Source organism: Tyto alba, unplaced genomic scaffold (genome assembly GCF_018691265.1).
Source record: "Tyto alba isolate M040663 unplaced genomic scaffold, T.alba_DEE_v4.0 Super-Scaffold_39, whole genome shotgun sequence".
In the NCBI taxonomy this organism is placed as follows: Eukaryota; Metazoa; Chordata; class Aves; order Strigiformes; family Tytonidae; genus Tyto; species Tyto alba.
Genome location: NW_024881314.1, coordinates 10,468,260 through 10,487,772, shown reverse-complemented (window position 1 = coordinate 10,487,772; position 19,513 = coordinate 10,468,260).

The following is a 19,513-nucleotide window of genomic DNA, read 5'->3' as shown; positions in this document are numbered from 1 at the left end:
GTCAGGACACAGGGCAGGTCTAAGTCGTGGTCCCCTCTGTTCTCTGTGATGCTTTGGGGTGTGCAGAGGTTCCCCACCTCAACCTACAGCAACAGCCTGAGTTTGGGTCATTCTGGGGGCTCAAGGCCAGCCTGTTGAACACTGGAGGGGTGATAAAGTCATAACAGCCCTGCATGCCAAAAGCTGGGCTCCTATCACAACTAGGAGAAACACAATGAAATGGAAAAATTTAAACTCCCAGGGCGGGAAATGTGCAGGGGCCAATGCTAAGGCCAGGCAGATGACTGTACACAGATGCGTCTGGAGGGGCAAGTTTTGGGGGCAGGCTATTTCCCAGGGCTCACTGATCCATTCTCTTGCTCTTGTCCAAAGAGACCAGCACAGACCTTGCTTTTTGCAGAAAAACATCTTCTCAGTGGGGCATGATTTATTTCTGCAGTTGAAATCATCTGCTTCTCGCTTTCAGCCAGAACCAGCCCAGGTTTACAAAATCAAACAAAAGTAGTAAGTGTGATTATTAATGTCACCTGTCATCTCCAGAGGTTACCACTGTGTCCCCAAGGAGCCTCCTCCAGCTCGTGCTTTCTGTGCAGCATCAGGAGATGGACCCACAATTACCAACCCCATGTCTGGGGCACCATCGCACCCTACAGCTCCTGACACTCTTGTGTACTGAGGCAGATGGCAAGAATACTAGGCCAGGATATAAGTTGACATTAATAAGAATTATTCACCAGCAGACATTTAAAATTACTTATTTTAACAGGAGAACTCACTGTCCTGAGGTAACGTTTAGAGACGAGCCCAGAAGCTCTGACCAGAAGCAGAATAAGGGGGAAAGAGCCAAACCCAAGGAACTGCTGCTCCCCGTTCCCCCCTCTCCTCCCCATCCAGCACAGATGCACAGCCCTGAACCTCCTTGCAGAGGTGGACCCTGAACGGAGGACACATCTCCATGATAATGCAGCAGCTCCTTATTTCCACTGGCCCATTCACCACCCGTCAAAACAGGGTGTGTTGAGCAAGAGGCTTGGACAATAATCCGCTTCGAATTCATTCTCCTACTCTGGTCAGGATTAATTTTCAGCAGCTCTACCTGAAAATACCAGTCAGCACCAGCCTGCGGGATCCCCCCTTGCTGGTGGTCACCCGGGTCACTGAGGCTCCCAGGGAGGAACTGGAGGAAGACGCTGGTGCCTGTTTGGTCATGAATAGGGCAAGAAACAGTCCCATTTGTCCCATATCCAAATTTCCCAACCCACTCAGTGCAGTGTGTTACAGGTTTTCATACACTAGATGTCAGCAGAAGAACGAAAATAACTCAGAGTTGTATCTGGTGGGCCAGCCTAAATCTGGCAGAAATTTCCACCAGACCACTAAAACACACAGCCTGACACCAATAAACCCATTTGCTGTAGCAACAGCCAGACTGGGCGGAGAGTGTCAGGGAAGACCCACTCAGAGGAGACCCAGTGCCTCTCCGTGAGTCCTGGATGGGGCACGGTGCAACCCTAGACTGACTCGTCTGTGTCAGCAAAATCCCGAGATACTCACAGACCAGCAACACAGCATTTACTTTGCACGTACATTTTCAGTGGTGGGGGGATATGATGCTGGCCCAGGGCCCAGCTTCTCCAGTACAGCAGATTTAACCAACCAGCACTGCTCCCCTACTTCTGCAGACACCCTTTGAAGCCCGGGATTACGCAACGTCGCCCGCAGGTACGACCTGCCCCTTGCTCTGTCAGCAGAACAACAACCTGCAGCACAAAACACCTTCCTGTATACCAGGAGAAAGGGTCTGTGCTATCAGCTTTTGTATCTTTATAGCTGTAGCAATAAAATCCGACTGCAGCACTTGCAGCAGAGGGGATGGAATCTGCGTGATGAGTGGCCCCAAGGCTTTACCTGCCCTTCCTGAGCTGGGGTGTTACCCTCTCCCAGCAGCTTTTACCCACATTTTGGACAGGACTGAGAGCTGAAAAGTTTGAGGTCTGTGATGGCCTCTTTGTGCAAGAGCAGGAGAATGGATCACTGAGCCCTGGTAAATACCCTGCCCCTAAAATCTGCCCCCACAGATGCAGCTGCGTAGTCATCGCAGTCTTGACTTTGGGCCACCTACCCGGTCTGGGCAGTGACCATCTTACAGCAAAACATGAAACATCCTTCTGGGACTCCTGAATCCAGAGTTGGGCTGCAGCCAAGGGGCCCCCTTCAGGTTACACTGGTGCTTTGAGATCCCCCAAGGCTCTGGGGCATTCATAGTTTTCCTTGTAGACCACATCCTTACCCATAGCAGCCAAACCAGCCAAAATGGCATTGCATGTAGGGCAGAGGTGGCATTTCAAAGACAGATCACCCCAACATCACATTTTCTCTCCTCCCTTACCCCAAGCCACCTCTGGAAAACATGGGTTGCTGCTCGTCCCCTGATTCCTCCTCCTGGCTAATTCCCTGGGATGGATGGGCTCTGCAGGCTCTCCCACCCATACCTCTCCCAGGCAATCAGTCTCCCCTTTCCCAGGGTCTAGGATTTCAGACCCTCCCCATCCCAGCCCAAGGTGTCTCCCTGCCACTGACCCAGCAGGACACAGTTCAAAGCCTCCAACAGGAAAAACAGGAAAAGCTGCCCCAGCTCCCTCGTTGACATAGTTTCGGTCTAGTTCTTGGTGTCAAAGGAGGTATTCACCTCCGCCTTGGCTCGTGGGCCCTACGTGCCGCCTGGTCCCGCTCGGCAGATGCCGGGAGGCCCCCAGAGCAGGACAACCGCCGGCAAGCTCAGGTGTGGCCCCGTGTCGGGGAGCTCCCGGCGGGTGCAATAAATCCCTGCCAGAGCAGGTTTGGGGGCACCAACGCTCTGCCCCGCTCTGGGAGGAAAACTTGTTTTAATTGAGACGTGCAGGGGGGAAATATTTCTGCTCCCCTCCGTGACTCAGCACACCCCAGGGAGGCACCGGAGCCCATTAAGCATCTCCCGAGTGCCAAGGTAGCAGCGAGCAAACACCGTGAGGCTGCGAGGTGTGAGACAAAACTGTCTGCTGGGTTTACAGCCAGGAGATGGTGACTCAGCCCAGGCAGGGCAGTGATGTTTGGGAGGGATGGAGCCTCCATGTCTGCAGCGCCGGGATGGCCTCCAGCACCATCGCATTGACCGGGCCACAGCAGCGCGGGGAGCCCAGGCACTTGGACACATCCCTGGCCCATACATGGAGATCATGGTCCCACCACCATCAGCTTCTGGCTCTGGTGAGGGACGAGGAAGAACCCAAATCCACTCTGCTCCATCCAGCATGTGAGGTACCATGCTGCAATTAGACAGAAGTTTGGAAATTCCTCCCACAAGTGGTCTGTCACCATTCAGAGCACCATGACCTCCCATGTCTCACCTCCTGGCTTCCTCGCTGCTGTCAGCAGGTACCATCTATTAATGTCCCCCTGGCCCAGTGCTGGCCTCAGGCCAAAGAGGTGTGGAGCAGATTACCATGACATAGAGGAGGCTGCATTTCACGCTGAGCAGGTTCCTGGCTCTGCCCATCTGTGGGGCATTAGCTGGTGCACCCAGAGAGAGCAGGGCAGCGCCCAGGGAGGGGACCCGGCCAGTCTGTCATCCCTGTGTCATGTGGAAGGGTGACACATTGATGAAGTCGGGACCTGGAAGAAAGCACAGAGGGCACGGGTCTGAGCATCTCCATGAGCACTGGGGTCAGCACAGCATCCTGGCCAGCACTGTGCCTCCAGTGATGGTACCCCATTAAAAGGTGCCCCAGTGATGAACCACTGATCCCCTGGAGATCAGGAGCTGTGCCACCCCCTCCAAGGACACAGGGGATGAGCGACACCCCTCCCCAGTACCCTGCTGGGCCACAGGCCCCCCAAACCAAAGCCTCAGCCTCCACAGGCTGCACTAAACACCTTATTAACACTCTGCCTGAGATCCCAGCCCCACTTCCAATCCCTCACCTACTGATTTCCTCCAGCTGCTTCACATATGATTTACATGAAGCAGCTCAGATCTGAGCAGCGTGGGCCCGGTTTGAGCTCGTGAGAGGGAGATGCATGGGAGCAGGCGCGAGTTGGCCCATCTGCAGAGCAGGGCCGGCAGCGCTGCCTTTGAAGAGCCTCACTCTGACTTTTGGCTTCTCAAAAACGCAACCACAGAAAAGAATTTTTCTCTCCAAGCCTCATCTGGCGGGGCCCTTGCTCTGAGGTCTCAGTTTCCAGCATAAAAGCAAGAAATTCTTCCAGATCTAACGCTGTAACTACCAGGGACAGATGTGGCATGAAGTGGGTACATGCAAAGGTCCCCTCTGGCTCCGTCTGCCATCACCCATCTCCACAGATGACACCAGTCCCACCTCCAGAGGCTTTCCTGACTGCAGTTGCAGAAGATGCTCCAGCTCTCCTATGCCTTTTGCATCCAACAGCTCTTTCTCACATCTCCTTCCCACTCCTTACACTGCTGTTTGCTGGGTCTGTCACCAAATCCATCACCATCACACATGGATGGAGATTTCCTGTGGGTCATGGACATCCTATTGTTGGCCTCATGCTCAGCCTCCCAGTCCAAGCACATGCTGTCCCAGCACTCAACAGCATCTGTCCTTCAGAAACCACTTCCACAGAGCGTAACCACCCAGGACCTTCTGACATTCATCATACATTGACGCAAGCCAGTGTGTCCACAGGTCACTTGATTTGTTGGCTTCATGACTGGACTGTAACGGTGCCCAAGTCACGCCCGGACCAACAAGGCAGCAAACATCCTGTCCAAGGATGCTCTCAGCATCCAAACATCTGAGGCAGATGGAATTTCGTTCCCAGATCAGGGGTAGCCAGCCCACCCGATGCACTGGAGATATTTCTCCAGGGCTGGTGGGACACAGAGCCGTGGTACATCTCCCAGGCCTAAGTTGGGGCAGTGCTACATCAATACTCTGGTTTGGACCAACTCAAACACCCTCTTCCAGATCAAAGCAGCTGTGAACAAGCTGGGGACATCAAGGACATGTTGGTCCCACTCTAGGATCATGCAGGGGTGATCAGGAGAGGGTCCTGCATCCCCTTCATCCTGCTCAGAGCTGCTGTCAGCAGCACTCGAGGTGACACCAATTGTGCCTCCACTCCCGCCCTGCTCTGGCAGGGAGGCGAGGATCAGAGCGCAACGCCAGACGTGGAGAAAGAGCCCTTTCCCCTCCCCCCCCCGCCACCACAGGGCAACGCAGCAGTCGCTTCATGGCTTAATGGGAACCAGCTTTGGTAAATATAATGAAATCATAAAAAGAGGGGAAATCTTACCACTCCCGCACCAAAATCACTGGAGACTCTCACGTGACTGTACTTTCCTCTCAGCTAAACTGATGTGAGCAGTGGATGGATCCTGATTCCCATGGGAACTCATCCACTTCTTGTTTATCTTCAATGCAATAAAAATGATATTAAAAATAGACTGTGGAGTAGAAGCAGCAGAAAAAAATTCAACACCTGATGCTGTTCCTCTCCGTTGTCTGAAATCCAATAGCCGAGCTCTGGGAACAGGCATGTCCGTGCGATTACAGCTCAGACACTCCCAGACCTTGTCTTGAACAGAAGCTGAGACCAAATTATACTTCTAAAAGGCTGAAATGTTTTTGTTAGGTTATCGAAGCAGCAGGTATGGTGCTGCCATCTCGCCCTGGGACCACAGCTGCTTCACTCTGTTCCCCACTCAGGCAATGGGGACAACAGATGAAAATACTGAAAACCACAAGGCATTAAGATATTGCAGTAAATGGCTGCCTCATAAAAACCTAAATGCTGCAAGAAAGCCTAGTTTTATAATATTCAAACACTCTCCAAACTACATAAAAGAGGGAAAGCTGTCATAAAACACTGAACCCGAGTGCCAGGTGGACGGGGCAGCGCTGCGGCTCTGGCCGTGCCCCCAGGCAGGCTGAGCTGAGCTCAGACATGTTTGCAGATTGGCTTGCTGAAGGAGAAGTTTTAAATTAAGACTGGAGGGGGAAAAAGCATCAGGCCTGGAAATCGCTGCAAATCAAAGGTGGGGAGGGAGTGAGGTGCTAGTTCATCCTCGCACTGAGCCTTGGGTTCAGGTCTGGACCAAACATCTCTCTGCAGTTTTGCCAGGCACTGTCTGGCCGGGGAGCACCTTTGCTGTCACAGAAGTGAAGTTTTTTCAGTCATCATTCACTTTTACTCCTTTTTACAAGTTTTAGTAACACTCCCATAAACAGGTTTTTAATGCAATCCTTTTTCTCTGACACGCTGCATGTTAAAGATTAGCAGAGGCATTTTATTGCAGGTAATAAAGAACCCTGATGTAAAATATTTTAACAAGCCGAGAGCTCCATGGGAAAAGCCCAAGGGGCTTCAAACACATTTCTGCTCTGCAGCCTCTGTCAGGGAGCGGGGGGATTTCCGGGAAAATATCTCTGATTTTATCTACTTTTTTGGAAAAGAAGAACAAAACCTCAGCAACTCCAACCACATTGGCCACTCAGTGCTGCTGAACTCGGGAGCAGTCACCTGCCACACTTCTCAGCCAGGCATTTCCCGCACTCGATGCAGAGCTAGCCGATCCCCCCAGTGTCTTTGTTCAAGGGAAACACTATCTTTTAGGAAAAGAGTGAATTTAGGTCTGTCTTTCGGGAGCTGCAGTTTATTCTCCCCAGCATATCCTCCTGGACCTGCCCACAGCCAAGTGGGAACAAGCAGCAGGTCAGTGCTACAAGCACCACAGGACCCCACGGGGACGAGGCCACCAGTGGGTTTCCTGCCCCGGGCGATGCTGCCGGTGGAGGCATCGCACCCCCCTGCCTGCAGGCAGCCAGGGGGAGGAGGTGGTGAAACCCAGCAGCGGAACAGCACATCGCCACACCACCCTCGTAAAACACAGCAGAGAAAGTGCCACTCGCCGGGGCACGGGGGGACCTCAGCCCAACGACAGCCGTGGAAATGAGCCTCTGCTACCGTTTGGTCGGAGCATGTCGGGTTCCTAATCAGGGCCAGCTGGGAGAAGTGGGAATAGGCAGCCCTGCCCACTGCTCACCACAGCCCCAGCTTTTCCCTGTTTCGCCCGCTCGTTTGTACACCCAGGATCCCTGACGGGTACCACGTGCAGAGCAGCACTCGCACAGCATCCCCCCACCCGGCCCCAGCGTGAGAGAGGGGACCCACTGCAGAGCACCACGTTGGAATTACAGAGGAGAAAACTGGGCGGCCGCCATCCCGAAAGCATTTGGGGACAGGCACGCCGCCCCCGTACGGGATTAGGTTTCCACGCCTCGGCTCACTTTCAGAGCGGGGCTGCAGCCTGAGAAACCAGGAGGGGGGACGAACACACGAAAGCAGCCCACGCCGTCAGCGGAGCAGCTGCCAAAATTATTGCTGCCCACGGATTGAAGGGGAAGAGCCTCGTGCCGTTCCCCAGGAGCCAAAACCCTTTTTCCCATTTCCTTTCCCCTCTCTTCCCCCACAGTCCTGTCCCTTCTGGCTGACAGAGCAAGGGCTCACCCACGCTGACCGGGAAGGCTTTGCACTGCTGCTCTGGCTCCTCGCAGGAGTCTTGCAGAGTAGAATATATGCTTGTAAGTGAGGAATGCTCCAGCTGATATTGCCTGCAAAACCAGGCCAGCCCAGGGATGCAGGATGGGCTCACAGAAACCCGCAGAAGCAACGGTGCACGTGGACACCCCACCACAGAGCCACGAGACCCGCGGTGCCCTCCCTCCTCCTGCAAGCCCCGCTGGAATAAGCAGAGCTGTTTTTCACTTTCCCATGACCGGATTCCCCCAAAACCAGCAGAAAATACATATGCTGATGGTAATTAATCTGACAAGAAGTCAGGAGACACTGACTAAATGTCTCATATCACTGGGGATCACAGAAAATTGTAAAGATAGGCTCCTTTACAAAATTGGCAGACAGTCTCAGTGCACATTTAGAAGAGATCAAGGGAGAGATAGCTGTGCTTGTACCTTGGGATTCATCACAGCGGTGGTTCCTCCCCACTGCTGGAGCACCCACAAACATGCAGGCACCCTGTGTTTTGTTTGCAGGGCTCCCCACCCTGATGGGTTGTCGGGCTGGTGGGCAGATGTACTGGACACGCTTTGGGCAGCTGCCCTGGGGAGCATGGGGATGCGGGCAAAGGCATTTCCAAAAGCTCTTGCCACTGGCCTGTCCCTGGTCCCAGTGACATGAATGATCAGAGTGGGATAGAGGAATTACTTGGCTACTGACCTCCAACAGCAATGATCCCCCGTGGTCCACGTCCCTCTTGCTGCGACCCTGAGGGTCTCCCCACTCAGCAGATGGGACCACCTCCCTGAGGTCTATGGAGGGTCATTTATCTCTTTCCACAGGCTAATTCAGGCACTTCCACTAATGCCATACATACATATATATATTTATATGGTTTGTAAAAATGCAGCCACAGTCCAGCACTGCTGCAGCCAAATTTCTTTGGGAGTAAGTCAGCAGCCCCCAGTCTCTCTGCCATCCAAGTCTGGCATCACAGATCTCTACAGATGGCTCTGATTAAGCTGTTTTCTCCTAGTGCCTAAACAGTAGTGAAAACGCTTGGAAGTCATATTATGTGACGCCTTTTATTAAGCCTTCAGCACCTGCTTCAAGCTCATAAAAATCCCCACACTGTGATAGTGGAGCAGTGCTTGCTGCTTTCCATGTTGATGCTAGACAGGAGATGCTCTGAAGGTGGACACCAAAGAGTTGGGCTGTTTGGCCACCTGTTGAGAGCAGCACAATCTCAGAAATGGAAGAAATGGTGTCCTTGGAGAAGAGCAGACTGTAGATGATGGAGCATTTGCACAATGAATGTGAGCAGAATACAGCTGACCCTCAAAGGAGCAGAAAATTGAAAAGCTTTGTCAGGAAAGAGATTTTCCAGCACCATGAGGGTGTAGCATCCTGGAAGACCATCAAGTGCCAGGATGGGAACACAGAAATAGGAATGCAGTGCACTGTCAGAGCTTGCTGAAAAGCCCAAGGAGCTTGGAGGAACCACAGCTGGAGCCCAACACCATCACTGGACTCCACCAAGTTCCCACTCCCCATCTCCAACGCAAAGTGCCTGAGACACCTCGTCCCTGCAGCTTGAGGCTGGAAATCACCAAGCTGCCGGGTTCATGCACAAGGGAAAGGTTGTCCTTGGGAACCCATCCTGCACCTTCCTGCAGGACTTCAGACCTTGACCTGTGCCATGGGCACGGTGCCACCGACCTGCCTGAGCAGATGGCCCTGCACCATGCTACGGAGGCTGTGCCTGGGGCTGGGACAGCTCATGTGGTCAGAAAGGACCCGCCCTGTTCAGACAAGCAAAGCATCACTCTGCTCCTCGCCAGCCTTCACCTCCCTTTCTCATGTTTCTTTTTGCTGGGGCAAAGGCAGCATTTTCACCCTCAGTTCAAACCTGCAAAAATAACCCCAAGAGCTATCTTCCAGCTCCCAGGGCTACTCACCAAAACAGATCTTGCTGGTTGTTGTTAGTAAACTCTTGCTAAACTTGTCAGAGGGAAAAATGCCTTCCAGATGGGCCTGGAAAGTGAGGGCTTTGGAATTTGAGTACTTTGGGTTTGGTTTGTTTTTTTTTTTTTGCATACACACAAAACTGTACAATACATATAAACACTGCTCTACTGCACAGAGCCGTCCTCAGCCCAGAACCCTGGTATTGGGGTTTGGGAAATAAGGTGGTTTCAAGGATCCAGCATCATCCAGTCTCCCACTGGTGCTACAAAGGGATATTTTTGTTTCCTTGGAATAAAACTAGTGGCCAGATTTTTAATTGCCAGCAGATGGCAAGAGGAACAGTACACAAGCTTCCCACACAGTACAACTTGTTGCACTGAAGTAATTGGATCCAAATGAGTTTGCTCTTAATGATGGTCTCCCCAGAAGTCCAGTGCTTCCAGTTTGCCACCGCCTTCGCAGTTGGGGAGCTCTGGGGTCTGTTGCTCACATCAGCTACCAAGGACAGCCCTCTCCACATCCCATGCTGTGCCCAAGTGAGAGAGGCATGTGTCCCATGTATACATTACATCAGCTACCATGACTGTGGCATAAATATATGCTCCCCAGGATTCAATCTAACACAAAATCCCATCAGGTGTGTTGGGGGGGCAGAATCCAGACGCTGGATCCACCTGATCTCAAGCACATACTGAATTTCAGAAGTGTTCCTAATTGTCCACTAAGCAGAGGGGGCTGCAGCACGTACCTCTCTCTGCGGCTGAGTTTGCATTCTACTTTTCACTGTGTTTGATGGTTCAGTGTATTCCCAGGTTCAGGAGGGTGTGTGATGCGTGAGCCATTACTAGCAGCTGCTGGAACAAAATCCAGGCTCAACTGCCCGCCTGAGATTTAGCAGATACTCTGGTTTTAGCTGCCAGTACAACTTACTTTCTCATCATTTTTTTCTGGTAGCAGTAGATGTATGAAGTAGACACTTAGTAACCCATCTGCAACTACACATCATCCTTTCAGGATAATCCATGAAGATTTTGCAGCCAGTATCCATAATCCCACAACCCATCCCCAGGTCCTGCGTCACCACTGCTTTGGCTGCATCTTTAGGAGGACTTTCCTTTTTTGTTTTAAACATGAAAAGCTGCACTTGGATCTGAGATCAGAGGGGTTGTGCTTTAGCTGTGCTATCATTAGGGTTTATTGAAGCTAAACAGGCCCTGACAGCAAAAGCAGGGACGTGTCTCTGAACAAACCAGCCTGGGCTGCAGCTCAGTCTCTGAGCATGAGGATGGCTATGGCTGGTTTGGGTTTTGGGATGGCTCCTCTCACCACAGCTCTCAATTCCTATTAATCAGCACGGGGATAAGCTGACCTCACTGCAAATGCAGTCAGTGGCATTTTGATCTCAAAATTATAAAGCGCATTGCTGTTCGACACCAACTTATTGATTTTCTTTGCTGAGAGCTGCCAGGATCTCTCCTCCTTCCAGATCTGTGTCTGCAGAAGGCAGAAATTGCATTGTCAATGCATCTGAACAGGAAACTTCAGGTGAAAGGGCTGAGCAGAGCTCAGGTGGGTCCCCCCATCCCGGGTGGCTGAGGCTGCCAGACAGGCACACCCAACTCCTCAGGACTCAGGGAAAACCATTCCTGTCCAACCCGCGATTTCTCCCACCATCGTAAACACAGGGTGAGCATTTAATCTAAATCAGAAATTAGTAAAAGAACTGCGGAGGGGTTTCTGAATGTTACACTTGACCACCAGAATGTTTTTAGGGACACCAATTCTGTTTTCTTTCCTATTTTATAAAAAAATCCACAGTGAAAATTACCATGTCATTAAGAGCGGGGAGGAGATGAAATCGCTTCCCTTGAGCATACACCTTCCTCTTTTCAGTGATTCCCTGGGTGAACAAGGGGTACCTGGCCTCTCTTGGCCTCCCCTGGCCCCATGTCCCCGTGCCAGCAGGAGCCACCATCACCCTTTCGGTGGGTGACCAGAGGAACGGTCTTCCTGGCACAACCTCCTTGTAACATTCCTGCCCAGAGACGTGAGCATCCTGGGTAGAAATTTAGCCTTGTGCTACCAGCAGCTTTGCCAGCATCACAAGGAGCAAGAAAACACAGTGTCTGCTTGGGCATGAAGGTGCGAGCACCTGCCTCGCCAGGGAGGAGAGGGGGTCGGCAGCACCCAGGTCTGATGGCTGGTAATTACACCCCTCCATTTAAATCACAAGCTAATTTGTTCATGCTGCAGGATAATCAGACAATGTGACTCGAAAGCTGCCTAGAAGGCAGAGTAAACCTTCCTGCTGGGCTGGGCTTTCTGAGGCCTTATTGTCTTCTCATTTTTTCCTTCTGTTCTGGTGCTTTATTGCTTTGGGCATGGGCCAGGCCTCCTGTCTGCGTAGGGCTTTCCCCCCCTTGGAGTTTTCTCTCCCTGAGTGCTGAGATGGAGAGATCAACCAAATTGAAATATCAATTAAAACCAGAGGTCAGTACTGTGCTGCGGGGAGCCAAATCCTCCAAGGGAGGGCTGGGGCTCAGCCACCACTGCCGGGAACCTGCAAAACCTGATGTCTGCAATTCCCAGAGGCATCTCCGAGCTGATTTCTCTGCAGGGAGCACCAGTGAGGCTGCTGACCTTCTTTGATTACCCTGACTCAACCCTCCCTTTCCCCTGCCTGCAAAAGAGACACCGTCCACTGTCGCATTTCCAGTCTGGCGGCAGCATGCCCAGTGCCCACAGCATCACCATTTCATTCCCACCTCTGGGAACAAGCTCCACCAGTAAAGCACCCTCACAACATTGCTGCCATCAGCTTGCATAGCATTGATCATGACCAGGAAAAAACAAGGGACCAGAAGCAGTACTGAAGCAGCGCAGAAAATCCATCAAGACCTGCCTGCCCTCTCCCTGCATCCAGCCACCATCCCAGCTCACCAGGATTTTCTGCTCCCTTCACACAAGGGCAAGAAAACAAGAGTGAACCAGCTTTACCTGGGAACACCAAACGTGCCCAGCAGTCTCTCAGTGAGGTATGAAGGTTTTGCTGCTCTTGTTTTTTGGAAAAGTACACTGAGAAAGCAGAAAGCTGAGAACTTGCTTGAAGATGTGCAGAGTTCGCAATGGGCCGGGGTGGCAGAGATGCCGTCCCACTCCCAGCCTTCCAGCATTACTTTGTTTTCTAAGATCCAGAACAGGAAGGAGAAGGACAAACTCCAACACATCGTTAGAGACCCAACACCAATCTGAGCTGAGCACAAAGCATGTTCACCCTCTGCGTACAGACTTGACAGGGTCTTGCAGAGGTCCCCCCCAAATTCAGAGTGAACTTCTTTGATTCAACCCAATAGGAACTGCTTTCTCCTCACAGCCAGACCCACTTCTGGTCCCACCTTCCTGACCATGGCCAAGTGGGGATGACACAAGGACCACAGGGTTGATGTGAGTTGACTGTGCCCCCCATGCCTGTCCACAAACTGCGCAGACACATAAAATTTCCCTGGAAAGCTCTTTTCCAGGCTGGCCAGTAGATGGGGATGGAAGAGCAGCCAAGGTCTGATCCACGGGCGACCGTGTCCCTCCAGCCTGGCTGTGTCCTGATGGCTGTCAGGGCTCAGGTGGCACCAGCGGCTGCGCTGGCCACGCTCAGGGCAGGGCAGAGACGGGCTCCGATAGGGGCTGCATGACTTGGAAGCAGGAAAAACACCCAAGAGCTTATACCCCCATCCCTAGGGCAGCACGTATAGGTGATAAACCTTAAAATAACTTCACCAGATGTCCCTGGGGTCTGCCTGTCCCCCGACAGTCCAGAGTAGGGAGAGCTGTCCTCACCATGGATGTCTCCACTGCCTGCCTTGGAGGTTGAAGGGGACCAGAGACCAGGTCCAGGACCTCATTCTGCCTGCAGCACCACTACCCAATGACACTGTTCTGCCAAGTGTGGCTCCTTATGGGAGAGAGAACCCCAAGAGCCCATCACATGCCCCTCCTTGCCTGTGCCTGCACGCTGTAACCCCCCCGAGCACACTCAGCCCCCACCTCCCAGAACCACACTTGTTCAGCCAAGACGCTACATGGAGGGGAGGTAATTTGGAAACCCCAGAAACAGCCCAGAGGAACAGAGAAAACTCCTTCAGTTCAAACAGCTCTGCCAGGCTCAGCTCTGCCCCGCTGACGGGCGGCCAACTCGTTGAATTCCCACTGGGTTGTCACCTTCAGGATTTGCCCAGTGGATGAAGGCAGCTGGTGAGCGGGATGGGCAGTAAAAAATGATAGGAGACTTGCCAGCAGAGCAAAGGGACATGGGGGTTTCTGTTCGGTGCTGGTGCCTTCCGACCCACCAGCGATGCACAAGGCCTCCCCCATGGGGAACTAGGCAACCCGAAGCCGCTTTCACCCTCCAAAATAAAGAAACAGGAATGAACAATGAGTGACACTCAGTGCCCTGCCCCTGAGCCTTGCCGTGTCAGGAGCTGTCATTATGTCGATGTGTAATTATACCATTAATTACTGACCATAAAGCTCTAAAGAAAACAGACCTGAAATTAATATAGTGCTGGTGCAAAGTCCTAAGAGATAACTCTTTGGCTGCTAAGGTAATGTAGACCAAGCTGCATTTTCTAAATCAAAATTGAATTTGCAATTAGCTCTCCTTGTTGCCTCAGCCCAACAAAAGACCTTCCCGCATTTAAGACCAAGAAGGGATGTCTCTGAGCTGCCATCAAACGACAGAGGCTTACAAAAAGCCAACTGGAGCAGAGCGGAGGGACCAGAATCCCAAATGTCTCTTTGGGCTGAGCGAGGCTCTTGTTTGAGTTTGGATTTGCTGAACACTCAATGTACATCTCTGAGCAAGCCACTTAATCTGACCCTGGCCCAAAGTTTAGCTGTCTGTCAAATGTTAGAAAAGGGCTTTGTCTCCCTCACAAGGACTTGGAGGTTTAATTACCGGCTGTGCCAAGATGCCCTTAGGTGGAAGCTGCAATGCAAATGCAAAGTATCATTATTAGAGCTTAGCAAATAACTCAAATGTTTTTCTGCAGCAACTCCCTCGAAAAGAAATTAGATTCCTTTCTGGTGTGTTTGGGCGTCTTTCCAGGCTCTCTTGTTGTGACACTCGCAAGTGAGCGGAGAACTAAGAATATGAAGGTAATTCACCAAAAGTCAGTGCCCAGCTCCTAAACCTGAGCCTTCGCAGGGAGGCTCGCTCCTGCCGCAGCCCTTGTCCCCGCGCCCGAAAGGCACGTGGTGGGGCTGCACCCAGGCAGGGGCCCGCCGGCAGGCCCAGGCCCAGGCCCAGCCCAGCCAGCCCAGGGCCCCTCGGAGACGCGCGGCCATCAGGCGCTGCCTCCCTGTATCGGGCCCAGCGGGGATCCCCTGGGATGGCTCCCGCCCCGGGGAGCAAGGTGGGCCTCAAAGACTAGAGAGGTGAGGGAGAGAGGCTTTGCTAAAAATATTTTCACGGGATGCCACGCTTCCCAATCGGCTCATGCTAGGCAAATCCCGATGATTTAAGCCATTTCACAGTCGCCTCTGAGAAGTCTGGGATGAATATTTGCATCATAAATTCTTTGGGACGGCTGTTCTCCAGGGCTGAGCAGTTGCCATAAAGCTCCAAGAGTTTATGAGGATCTGACAAAACCTCCCGGCTCCTGCTATAACCACTCAATACCTTCCTCAGCACCACTTGCCGGACGGCGGCTGCCCGAGCCCCATCCCAGGGATGCGCGAGAACATCCCCACAGCCCTGACCTTCCTAACGGACTCGTGCGAGTGGGAACAGTGCGGAGAAATATTTTCAATTAGCTTTACAGAAAACATTTGCCTGAAACTGGATGCTGTGTGAAACTCCTGAACTCTCCTTTTGCTTTTGGAGCTGGGGGCGAGGGAAGGAGTGGGGGGGGGAAATTAGAAGAGCTTTTTATTTTTTCGGATCTGAACTGCACGGCTTCAGAGCACGTGTGGTTTGGCCGGCCAGAGCCAAAGTGTGATTCAGAAGCCAGCAGCTCCCGCTGTGCACCACGCTCGGGCTGCCCCGCGGGGCCGGACCCGGCACAGGGAAGCGGAGCCCTCGGGCTCAGCCCACGCAGCGCTTGCACGTCACGTGTGGGCCACCACCACGACACACGTTACCCTGTCGGGTGTTGGCGCTGGGGTGCAGATGCAAAGCAAAAAATGCAACAAGAGGAGGGGAGCTGGACCTACCAAATGCCAAACACCTCCTGCACCCCAACTCTTTCTTGTAACCCTGAGGCTAAACCTGCCAGGGCTCAGCTGCACCTCAAAGCCCAGATCTTTCCCCTGAACACATCCTTGCTACAAGCGAGTCAGATCACCCCCCACAGCCCCAGTCTGGTGGCAGCATGTCCGGAGGACACACCGCCTGCCGCAAAGCCGCTCCTCAGCCGCCGCAGCTTCCCTGCACCCAGTTACCAGCAAGGTCCATAATGCAATTTATTCCATCGAATTAACTTCTCTTTCCCTCTGTGGCTGATTTCTGCACAAAGTCAGGACTCCACAGCTTCTCCAGCCTGCTGAGCAGGCAGCACAGCCTTTTGTTTCAGCGCTTGCCTTTCCCTTTGCAGTGGGCAGCCTGATTTGCCTCAGTTCCCCCGAAGAGCTCCAGCAGCAGGGAGCAGCCCCAGCACCGAGAGCAGCTTCACTAAAACCAGCCAGAGCTACAACGCACCAAAACGGAGCTCCTGTCCCACCGTGAACTCCTTTGAGGGTTTTTTTGTTTGTGTCTTTTTTGAAACACCAGCAATTAGAAAAACAGAAAGAGCTTTTATTTAATTTGTTTTTCCTCCTTCAGCTGGGCGTTTCCTCCCCAGATGCCACCCTGCAAAGGTGCTTCAGCCTCCTCACTGCTCTGCCGGCTCGGAAACACTTGCAGCCCCCATCGCAGAGCAGAAACTCTGCTGGGGAGAGATAAAGACAGGGATTTTTCATCTGCAGCTGACGACTCTGGCTGCATCATTTGGGACTACTTGGGTGTGATTTTTCAGCAATTTTGAGCTTCCATCCTCTTGCAAAGAGCTCCACACACCAGTTTTCCTCTTCGGTGTTCCCAGTGCATGCGTGGTCCTCTGCCTGCAGATGTCCTGATGCCTGTGTGGCCCACGCCTGCACTCCCAGCTGGGCCACAGCCTTTACAAATCCCTCATGGCCTAGGCACGTGTTTTCTAGAAAGATGTGTCTGCCACGCAGACTGTGATGATGTGTAAAAAGTAAGAGCATTTCTAATTAAAGAAACCCATTGCAAATTAGTTAACAGCACAAGCTCGCACCAAGGCCAAAGCTATTAACAGTCTGAAGCCGTTCAGCCAAGCCACACTCAAGCCGTGACAAGTCAAAAAAATAAAGTTAATAAAATATCCTTGAAATGAAACACAGGTCATGTACTTGATCTGCATATTTATAAAAGCCTAGACTAATCCAGCCACACTTTTCAGAGAAATGATCTTGCTGGTCTTTGATCCTGCCTGTGCCTCCTCGGGGAATATCAGTTTGCCTTCAGCAAAGTTAGGTGGGATTAAAATTCACTGTAAAAGGAGCAAGACCAGCACTGGGCAGGGAAGTGGCCGAGAGCCGTCCCTGCGAAGCCGCGCGATGCTGAGCACGCACAGCCTGCGCCACGGGGCCGCTTCTGGGCACCCTCCTACCGCACTATGGGGGCAGGCAGACCCCCCGCCCTCCCGAGCCTCCTGGCTGAGGTCTGCACTGTTGCAGCACCTGCCAATCCAGCGTTTAAATCCATGATCAGACGTTAGAAGCACAAGAGCCCCTCTGCCCCCAGCGTCCAGCTCCATCTGCTGAAGTCCAGCCTCACGGCAAAACACAAGACCTTCTCTTGGCCACTCGTTTGTCCAGCACTGGATACTGAGGCTTCTGCAAAAATCCCATCTCCCACCTTAACTTTAAGGGATCCCCCTCGCACCAGCAACAGGGGGAATGAGGGGGAGGAACGTCCCTGAGACGTCAACACCGGGATCGATGCTGCAGGGTGAAGGGAAGGCAGTTGCCTCCTGGGTCAGATTATCCCCCACTGCTACTAAAACCATGCTCAGGCAATGCCACAAAGCTCGGTTTCCACAAAAAACTCGGCATAGGCACGGCTGGGGAAGGCAGCCCCCCAGGCAGTGTGGCTTGTGCCTCCTCCCCTGAGAGCCCTGAGGAGTGACACAAAACCCTTCCGTGCCAGAGCACCTGGGCAGCTATAAACACTGCAAGTTGTCAGCAAGCTCCCTCCCAGAAAAGTGAGGGATTTGGCAGGGTGGGTGTGAAAGAGTGTGTCACAGGCAGCGAGATTAACGGCTTCACCCTGGCTGAAGGCTCAGAGGGAGAAGTCTCCAAGTCTTCAGGGATTGCAAGTATAAGATGCTCCTCTGCAATACCAGGGCTGAGAGTTGCTCTATATGTTTGCAGCTATAAATACTTGTGCAAACACAACGGAAACCACAGATATTATATACCAAAAAATTGCCCAGGAAGTGGCTCCGGAGATTATCATCTTGGCTACAGGATAGTAGGAAAACATGGTTTCATGCCAACAGGACCAGTGGTCTCAATGTGCTGAGGTCAAGCAGGGGGAATCAAAATGGAGGAACAATTAGGATTAAAAATAATAGTTATAATAAGACCTCTTGTCTAAACTGGGTCCTGCATGGGGTGGCTTAAACTCCTCCTCTTCTTTCTGATCAGGACCAGCAAATGCCATTGCTGCAGAGCTCTATGAGAACCAAAGCAGTGGCACCAAGCCCCGGCCCAGCTCCCCAGTTTGGCCAGTGCACATCCCCAGCCCGGAGCTGGTGTGACACCGCTGCCTGCTTGCCACTGCAGCAGTCCCTGCTCTGACCGGCGTCCTCTTCTGCATTTCCTACAAGAGCCAAGTCCCACACACTGGGCAATAATCAACTTCCAGATGAGATCACAAGGGACATCTCGCTGTAGCAAATGCCATCTGAAAGCCTTTGCAGCCCTGCAGGTAAGCTCTGTTGGCAGGATTCAGGCTCTGGCTTTCCTGCGGACTTTTAAATCCCTCCCGCATCATCCAGTGTGTCCCTCTGTGAGTCAGTGCCCACACGTACAATCATGAAAAATAATCCTTCATCCCTCTAGTGAGTGCCTTTGCACTCTGGAGGCAGTGGATTGCATACTGTCACCTCACAAATATGCAAGTTTCTCACCCTCTTGGCTGCAGAGAGAATGTGAAGAGAGCAAGTACCACTGAGGCTCAGAAATCAGAAGGGAAATCCAGACCTACCAGCCTGCATGCACACCAGGCGGCACATACACCTGTGCCTGCAGGCATGAGGCTATCCATGGGCTTTCTGAATTTTTGCTCAGCAGTACAGCAGTCTGGTCCAACCCTCTGCTCTACTCTCTGATCTCTTCCATCCCCTCCTCTCCTCTTTCTTTCTCTGTTTTAATATATTAAAGCATGAGCTTTAAACCCCATACCCATCCTTTGGTCCCCGCTCAGGCCTGGGGCTGGCGCGTTGCAGAACAAAACGTCGGCTCCAGCTCTGCTTACCAGAGAGAGAAGAGCGACAAGTCACTGCAGAGAGGGAACCACACTTCTCACCTTCCCAAACCTGGCTGAAGACAGTGGTGACCCAGAGCCACTGGGGCAGGAAGGAGTTTGGGGTGGTGAAACCATCCATAGCAAGGCTCGGGGCACCAAGCACGGGTGCCAGCTGGCAGCAAGGGACCTGCCGGGCAGAGCCAGACTCCAGCCGGTACCTCGCCCAGCCAGGGCAGCATTCAGGGGACACTGCAGCCACCTCCTCCTGCTCCTCAGGGGTGATGGCACAGGTATTTGGGTGCTCGGAGAGCATTGCAAGGGCAGGGAAGACCAGCGACAGGCTGCAGTTCAGCCTTGCTGCCCAGCACACTGCAGGGATAAGCTAATGCACACATGGAGACTTATCCACCCAAAATGGGACTTTCAGCAGGCTCAAGTCCTGGTTTTATGGCCACAGCAGTAGGCCAGAAGGAAAGCAGGGATTTGCCTGGAGTTACACAA